We start from the raw sequence: 7603 nt of genomic DNA on the forward strand, positions 1-7603 counted from the left end.
ACACACACACAATGCACCCCCCATCACCCCCTACACACACACACAATACAATGCACCCCCATCACCTCCTACACACACACTACAATGCACCCCCATTACCCCCCCACACACAGTACATCCCCCCATCACCCGCTACACACACACACACAAATACAATGCACCCCCCATCACCCCTACACACACACCCACAATACAATGCACCCCCACTACTCCCCACACACACACACAAATGCACCCCCATTACTCCCCACACACACACACAATGCACCGTCCATCAGCCCATACACACACAATGCACCCCCCATCACCCCCTCCAAACACACACAATACAATGCACCCCCCATCACCCCCTACACACACACACACACACACACAAATACAATGCATCACCCCCTACACACACACACACACAAATACAATGCATCCCCCATCACCCCCTACACAAACACACACACACACACAATACAATGCACCCCCCATCACCCCCTCCAAACACACACACACACACACACACACACACACTACAATGCACCCCTATTACCCTCACACACACACACACACACACACAATACACGCTCCATTATCCCCCCACACACAGTACATCCCCCCAATCACCCCCTACACACACACAAATACAATGCACCCCCCATCACCCCTACACACACACCCACAATACAATGCACCCCCACTACTCCCCACACACACACAAATGCACCCCCATTACTCCCCACACACACACACACACAAACACACACACAATGCACTGTCCATCAGCCCGTACACACACAATGCACCCCCCATCACCCCCTCCAAACACACAGAATACAATGCACCCCCCATCACCCCCTACACACACACACTACAATGCACCCCCCATCACCCCCTACACACACACACTACAATGCACCCCCCATCACCCCCTACACACACACACACACACACACACACTACAATGCACCCCCATTACCCTCACACACACACAATACACGCTCCATTACCCCCCCACACACAGTACATCCCCCCCATCAACCGCTACACACACCCACAATACAATGCACCCCCACTACTCCCCCCCCACACACACACACACACACACACACAATATATCCCCCATCACCCACTACACACACACAATACAATGCATCACCCCCTACACACACACACACACACACACACAATGCATCACCCCCTACACACACACACACACACACACAATACAATGCATCACCCCCTACACACACACACACACAATACATCCCCCCATTACCCACTACATACACACACAATACCATGCACCCCCCATTACCATCTCCCCACGCACACAATACAATGCACCCCCCATCACCCCCTCCAAACACACACACACACACACAAATACAATGCACCCCCCCATCACCCCCTACACACACACACAATGCACCCCATCACGCCATACACACACAATGCACCCCTCCACACACTACAATGTACCTACAATGTACCCCCCATCACTCCCCACACACACACACAATACAGAGCACCCTCCATTACCCCTCCCCCACATACAATACAATGCACCCTCCATTACCCCCTCCCCAGACATAATACATTGCACCCCTCATCACCCCCTGCAGACACAAATTACACTGCCCTATCACTACACACACCTACCTGCCTCCCCCCTCCCTCGGAATACAGCACTCCCCCTCTGCCTGTCACAAAACTGTGTCTCCTTCACAAATGTTCCCCGTTATGTGTCCTCAGACCCTCCCCACACATCCCCATTAATTACACCTGTCTCTTCGGCTCCTCCATGGAGCGCTTACCGCTGCCTGATGAATCCAGTGTGGCGCCCGCAGCACTGTGATGACGTCAGCAATGTGCTGATCTCATCACGTCCTCTCACACATATCCATAAGGGGCCCGGGGAAGGGGGGTAGGGAGGCGGTGCCTAAGGGGCGTGGCCATCAATAGCAGGGTCCCACCGGGGGTTATCCCGACCTCCTGGTGGGCCAGTCCGCCCCTGTACGTGAGGATGGGGCCCACAAAAACCTGTAGACGGCCCTGCCTGCATCCCTATATGTCACACAGCCTGTACCCAAACTTACCCCTCTCTCAAACACCCTGCACCCCATTTTGTCACAATCTGTACCCCTCATATGCACTCACCCTGCAACCCCATTTTCCCTCATTACCGGTCACGCGTTCCCATCTCCTTCAGGAATCAGGATCTTCTGGCTTTCTGAGCGGCTCCTCCCACTCGGTCACATGGGCATGACAAGATCGCAGGTCCTATCTACACCACTAGGATGTATTTTCGTCATCTGGACAAGTTTCTGCTCTGCCTCTGCAGCACTCAGGCTATGTGCGCACGTGTGCGTATTGCATGCATTTATGCTGCGTCTATAGCACTGCAGTGTATATGCATGTGTCCTGCGTCCCCTGCACAATCTATGAAGAGTGTGCATAATCCGTGCGCACCATGCTTTTTTGAACGCAGCGATTTGAGTGTCAAAAATTTGACAAAATCTCTGCATTTAAAAATGTAGCATGTCACTTCTTTCGTGCGCTTTGGATGCTGCTCCCACTCTGTCTATGGGAGAGGCGGCATCCCGAGCGCGTGAAATCGCCATCTATTCTGCAGACACACTACATCCATTATGCAGTGTCTGCAGCGATTTGAAGCGCACATGAGCTGCCAAATCACTGCAGAATTTTCTACAGTGACACGACGCAACGTGCGCACATAGGTGGAAGCGCCTAGTGGACCTCCTCTGAGCACAGGGCAACTGCCCCCTCTGCCACCTCCCGGTAGCTACACTACTGCCGGTCATTAATAGTCCTGGTCTTCTCATATGGACCAACATGGAAAAGGAGTAATAGATTGCAGTCACCTGTCCTACAGTCTCTTCCCCCCAGTAATGGCTGATAACAGGGAGTAATAGATTGCAGTCACCTGTCCTACAGTCTCTTCCCCCCAGTAATGGTTGATAACAGGGAGTAATAGATTGAAGTCACCTGTTCTATAGTCGTCTCCTCCTCCATGGCTGATAACAGAAAGCAATAGACTGAAGTCCCCTGTTCTACAGTCTCCCCCTCCAGTAATGGCTGATAACAGGGAGTAATAGAATGCAGTCGAGGGCCTACAGTCTTTTTCCCCCAGTAATGGTTTATAACAGGGAGTAATAGATTGCAGTCACCTGTCCTACAGTCTCCTCCCCCCAGTAATGGCTGATAACAGGGAGAAAGGCAGGTTTCACATTTGCGTTGTTTCGACGCAAACGGACTCCGTCACTAATGTATTACAGTTCATTTATTTACAGTTGAAGAGCGACAGCATGCCTCATGCACTACCCGCATGCGTCCACATGGTGTCGCGCTTACACTGTAAATAAATGAACTGTAAGGCTGCTTTCACACTACGTCTTTTTAACATGCGTCCTGAACGTTTTTTTGCTGCAAAAGCGGATCCTGCTTTTACATCAAAAAACGCATGCAAACGCATGTGTTACTTTGCAGGATCCTGTCACTGGATGTTTAGGGGCGGGCATTGGAGTCATGTGATCGGGAGTGATGGGAACTAAACGTGCCAGACTGGAAGCCGGCTTCTTACAACTGTGGAGGTTCGTAACCAAGGTAAACATCGGGTATACTTGCTTGGATACCCGATATTTACTTTGGTTACGAGCGTCTGCAGCTGCTAGGAGCCGGGCTCCCTGCACACGTAACCAACGTAAACATCGGGTAACTAAGATAAGTGGTTACCCGATATTTACCTTGGTTACGAGTGTCCGCAGCTCTCAGGTGGAGGAGAGGGAGGGGGAGAGACAGAGAGGTAGGAGAGAGAGGGACTGATCACGCGAGACTGGTTCTGGGCATGCTCAGTAGAGCAAGCAGGATCCTGTCTATCAGCATGCCAGCGTTCACATGCGTTTGCGTGCTGTTTAGTCAGGATCCAGCGATTTGCAGTATTTGGACGCAGCTCAAAAACGCTACATGTAGCGTTTTTGAAAGATGTTAAAAAACTGCAAGTCGCTGGATCCTCACTATAACGCACGCAAACGCAGGTGAACGCATGTTAACGCGAGTCCATTGCAAATGCATTGAAATGAAAACGCATTTGCACTGGATCCGTTTTGCGTTAAAAAAACGTTCAGGACGCATGTTAGGCTGCTTTCACACTACGTCTTTTTAACATGCGTCCTGAACGTTTTTTTAACGCAAAAACGGATCCAGTGCAAATGCGTTTTCATTTCAATGCATTTGCAATGGACTCGCGTTAACATGCGTTCACCTGCGTTTGCATGCGTTATAGTGAGGATCCAGCGACTTGCAGTTTTTTAACATCTTTCAAAAACGCTACATGTAGCGTTTTTGAGCTGCGTCCAAATACTGCAAATCGCTGGATCCTGACTAAACAGCACGCAAACGCATGTGAACGCTGGCATGCTGATAGACAGGATCCTGCTTGCTCTACTGAGCATGCCCAGAACCAGTCTCTCGTGATCAGTCCCTCTCTCTCCTACCTCTCTGTCTCTCCCCCTCTCCTCCACCTGAGAGCTGCGGACACTCGTAACCAAGGTAAATATCGGGTAACCACTTATCTTAGTTACCCGATGTTTACGTTGGTTACGTGTGCAGGGAGCCCGGCTCCTAGCAGCTGCAGACGCTCGTAACCAAAGTAAATATCGGGTATCCAAGCAAGTATACCCGATGTTTACCTTGGTTACGAGCCTCCACAGTTGTAAGAAGCCGGCTTCCAGTCTATCACGTTTAGTTCCCATCACTCCCGATCACATGACTCCAATGCCCGCCCCTAAACATCCAGTGACAGGATCCTGCAAAGTAACACATGCGTTTGCATGCGTTTTTTGCTGTAAAAGCAGGATCTGCTTTTGCAGCAAAAAAACGTTCAGGACGCATGTTAAAAAGACGTAGTGTGAAAGCAGCCTAATACATTAGTGACGGAGTCCGTTTGCGTCGAAACAACGCAGATGTAAAACCGGCCTAATAGATTGGTCACCTGTCCTACAATCTCCTCCTCCATGGCTGATAACAGGGAGTAATAGATTGCAGTCGAGTGTCCTACAGTCTCTTCCCTCCAGCAATGGTTGATAACAGGGAGTAATAGATTGCAGTCACCTGTCCTACAGTCGTCTTCCCCCAGAAATGGCTGATAACAGGGAGTAATAGATTGCAGTCGAGTGTCCTACAGTCTCTTCCCCCCAGTAATGGCTGACAACAGGGAGTAATAGATTGCAGTCGAGTGTCCTACAGTCTCTTCCCCCCAGTAATGGTTGATAACAGGGAGTAATAGATTGAAGTGACCTGTCCTACAGTCTCCTTCCCCCAGAAATGGCTGATCACAGGGAGTAATAGATTGCAGTCGAGTGTCCTACAGTCTCTTCCCCCCAGTAATGGCTGATAACAGGGAGTAATAGATTGCAGTCGAGTGTCCTACAGTCTCTTCCCCCCAGTAATGGTTGATAACAGGGAGTAATAGATTGAAGTGACCTGTCCTACAGTCTCCTTCCCCCAGAAATGGCTGATCACAGGGAGTAATAGATTGCAGTCGAGTGTCCTACAGTCTCTTCCCCCCAGTAATGGCTGATAACAGGGAGTAATAGATTGCAGTCGAGTGTCCTACAGTCTATTCCCCCCAGTAATGGCTGATAGCAGGGAGTAATTGATTGCAGTCACCTGTCCTACAGTCTCCTTCCCCCAGAAAAGGCTGATAACAGGGAGTAATAGATTGAAATCACCTGTGCTACAGTCTACTCCTCCACAGAGTTCCGGAATATCCCTGACGTCAGATAAAATCATGTGACTGCTGAAGCACGCGACACCTGACCGAGTAGATAGCACTGCACATGCGCGACTAATTAAAGGGCCAGCTGGGACCGATTATGTAGTGGGGGTATAAAAGATCTGAAGGACACGGCGTTTTGACACTCCTTGAGGAAGACCATGTGAAACAGTGGCAAAAGAGACACAGCAGTGCCACATATTACAGGAGAATATGGGTGAGTGCAATAAATAACTACTTGTGTTTATGCTGCTGGGTGGTGAGATATATCTGATTTACTGTTTATGCATTCAGAGCCCAATAGAGATATTACTCCCTCTGGACTTTTAGGTACTTAGCACTTTATTTTGCTTGTAGTCCTGCACCATGCACTTTTTTGTAATGTATTGATGTGTTTAGATATTTATGTGCAATAAAGTTTATATGAAGCCTTTCAATATAGGTGATGATCTATATGTTGCCATTTTTCTATAAGGTAAAATTCTGTGGAGGAGCTTTTCAGTTATACTGACCCATGATCTCAATTGAGGAGGCTGGGAAAGTCTTAGGCTACATGTGGACGCTGCGTTATTTGCTGTGGTTTTTTTGGTGCAGTTTTGTTGTCAGAACTTTCTGACTTCCCAGCAAAGTCTATGAGAAGTCAGATTTGCTATGTGCACATTGCAGTTTTTGTCAGGGGCTGCCACCGGTTGGGGTTTTTGTGGGCCCTGGGCTGCCACCGGTCGGGGTTTTTGTGGGCCCACAGGTTTTTGTGGGCCCCATCCTCACGTAGACACGCACATACAGGCATAGGCTGGAGTCACACTTGCGTGTATCGGATCGCACTGCCCGGACCGGCCGCGGCTCTCCTGAGAGGAGCGGGTCAGCATCATAGAAATACATACAGCAGAGCCGCTCCTGACAGAAGAGAAGCCAGCCGGTCTGGGCAGTGTGATCCGATACTCGCATGAGTCACATACAAGTGTGACTCCAGCCTATGCCTGTATGTGTACGTATCTGTATGTGCGTGTCTACGTGAGGATGGGGTCCACAAAAACCTGCAGACAGCCCTGCCTGCATCCCTATATGTCACACAGCCTGTACCCAAACTTGCCCCTCTCTCAAACACCCTGCACCCCATTTTGTCACAATCTGTACCCCTCATATGCACTCACCCTGCAACCCCATTTTCCCTCATTACCGGTCACACGTTCCCATCTCCTTCAGGAATCCGGATCTTCTAGCTTTCTGAGCGGCTCCTTCCACTCGGTCACATGGGCATGACATCATCGCAGGTCCTATCTACACCACTAAAAGGTATTTTCGTCATCTGGACAAGTTTTGGGAAAGTCTAAGGGCGGCTTTGCACACTACGACATCGCAGGTGCGATGTCGGTGGGGTCAAACTGAAAGTGACGCACATCCGGCATTGCATGCGACATCGTAGTGTGGAAAGCCTAGATGATACGATTACGACGATTTTGCGCTCGTAAATCGTATCATCGGTGCAGCGTCGGCGTAATCCATAATTACGCTGACGCGACGGTCCGATGTTGTTCCTCGCTCTTGCGGCAGCACACATCGCTGTGTGTGAAGTCGCAGGAGCGAGGAACATCTCCTACCGGCGTCACCGCGGCTTCCGTAGGATATGCGGAAGGAAGGAGGTGGGCAGGATGTTTACATCCTGCTCATCTCCGCCCCTCCGCCGCTATGCTGCCTGGCGTGTGACGTCGCTATGACGCCGCACGACCCGCCCCCTTAGGAAGGAGGCGGGTCGCCGGCCAGAGCGACGGTCGCAGGGCAGGTGAGAGCATGTAAAGCTGGCGTAGCGATCATGTT

The 7603-nt window shown here is 50.3% G+C and overlaps 1 long non-coding RNA gene across 2 annotated transcripts in view; it reads right to left on the reverse strand.

Annotated features, from left to right (window-relative positions):
• The window catches only part of LOC142288263 (uncharacterized), an 18922-nt gene extending 15752 nt beyond the window's left edge, over positions 1-3170 (reverse strand). The window contains exon 1 of one of the 2 annotated variants that reach the window (XR_012749077.1): positions 2175-3170. This is a non-coding gene — a long non-coding RNA (uncharacterized LOC142288263). Of the gene's footprint in view, positions 1-2148 lie in introns of both variants that reach the window. The other variant, XR_012749076.1, reaches the window with a different exon arrangement.
• Positions 3171-7603: the final 4433 nt, after the last annotated feature.

This window comes from Anomaloglossus baeobatrachus, unplaced genomic scaffold, assembly GCF_048569485.1.
Source record: "Anomaloglossus baeobatrachus isolate aAnoBae1 unplaced genomic scaffold, aAnoBae1.hap1 Scaffold_807, whole genome shotgun sequence".
Taxonomy (NCBI): domain Eukaryota; kingdom Metazoa; phylum Chordata; class Amphibia; order Anura; family Aromobatidae; genus Anomaloglossus; species Anomaloglossus baeobatrachus.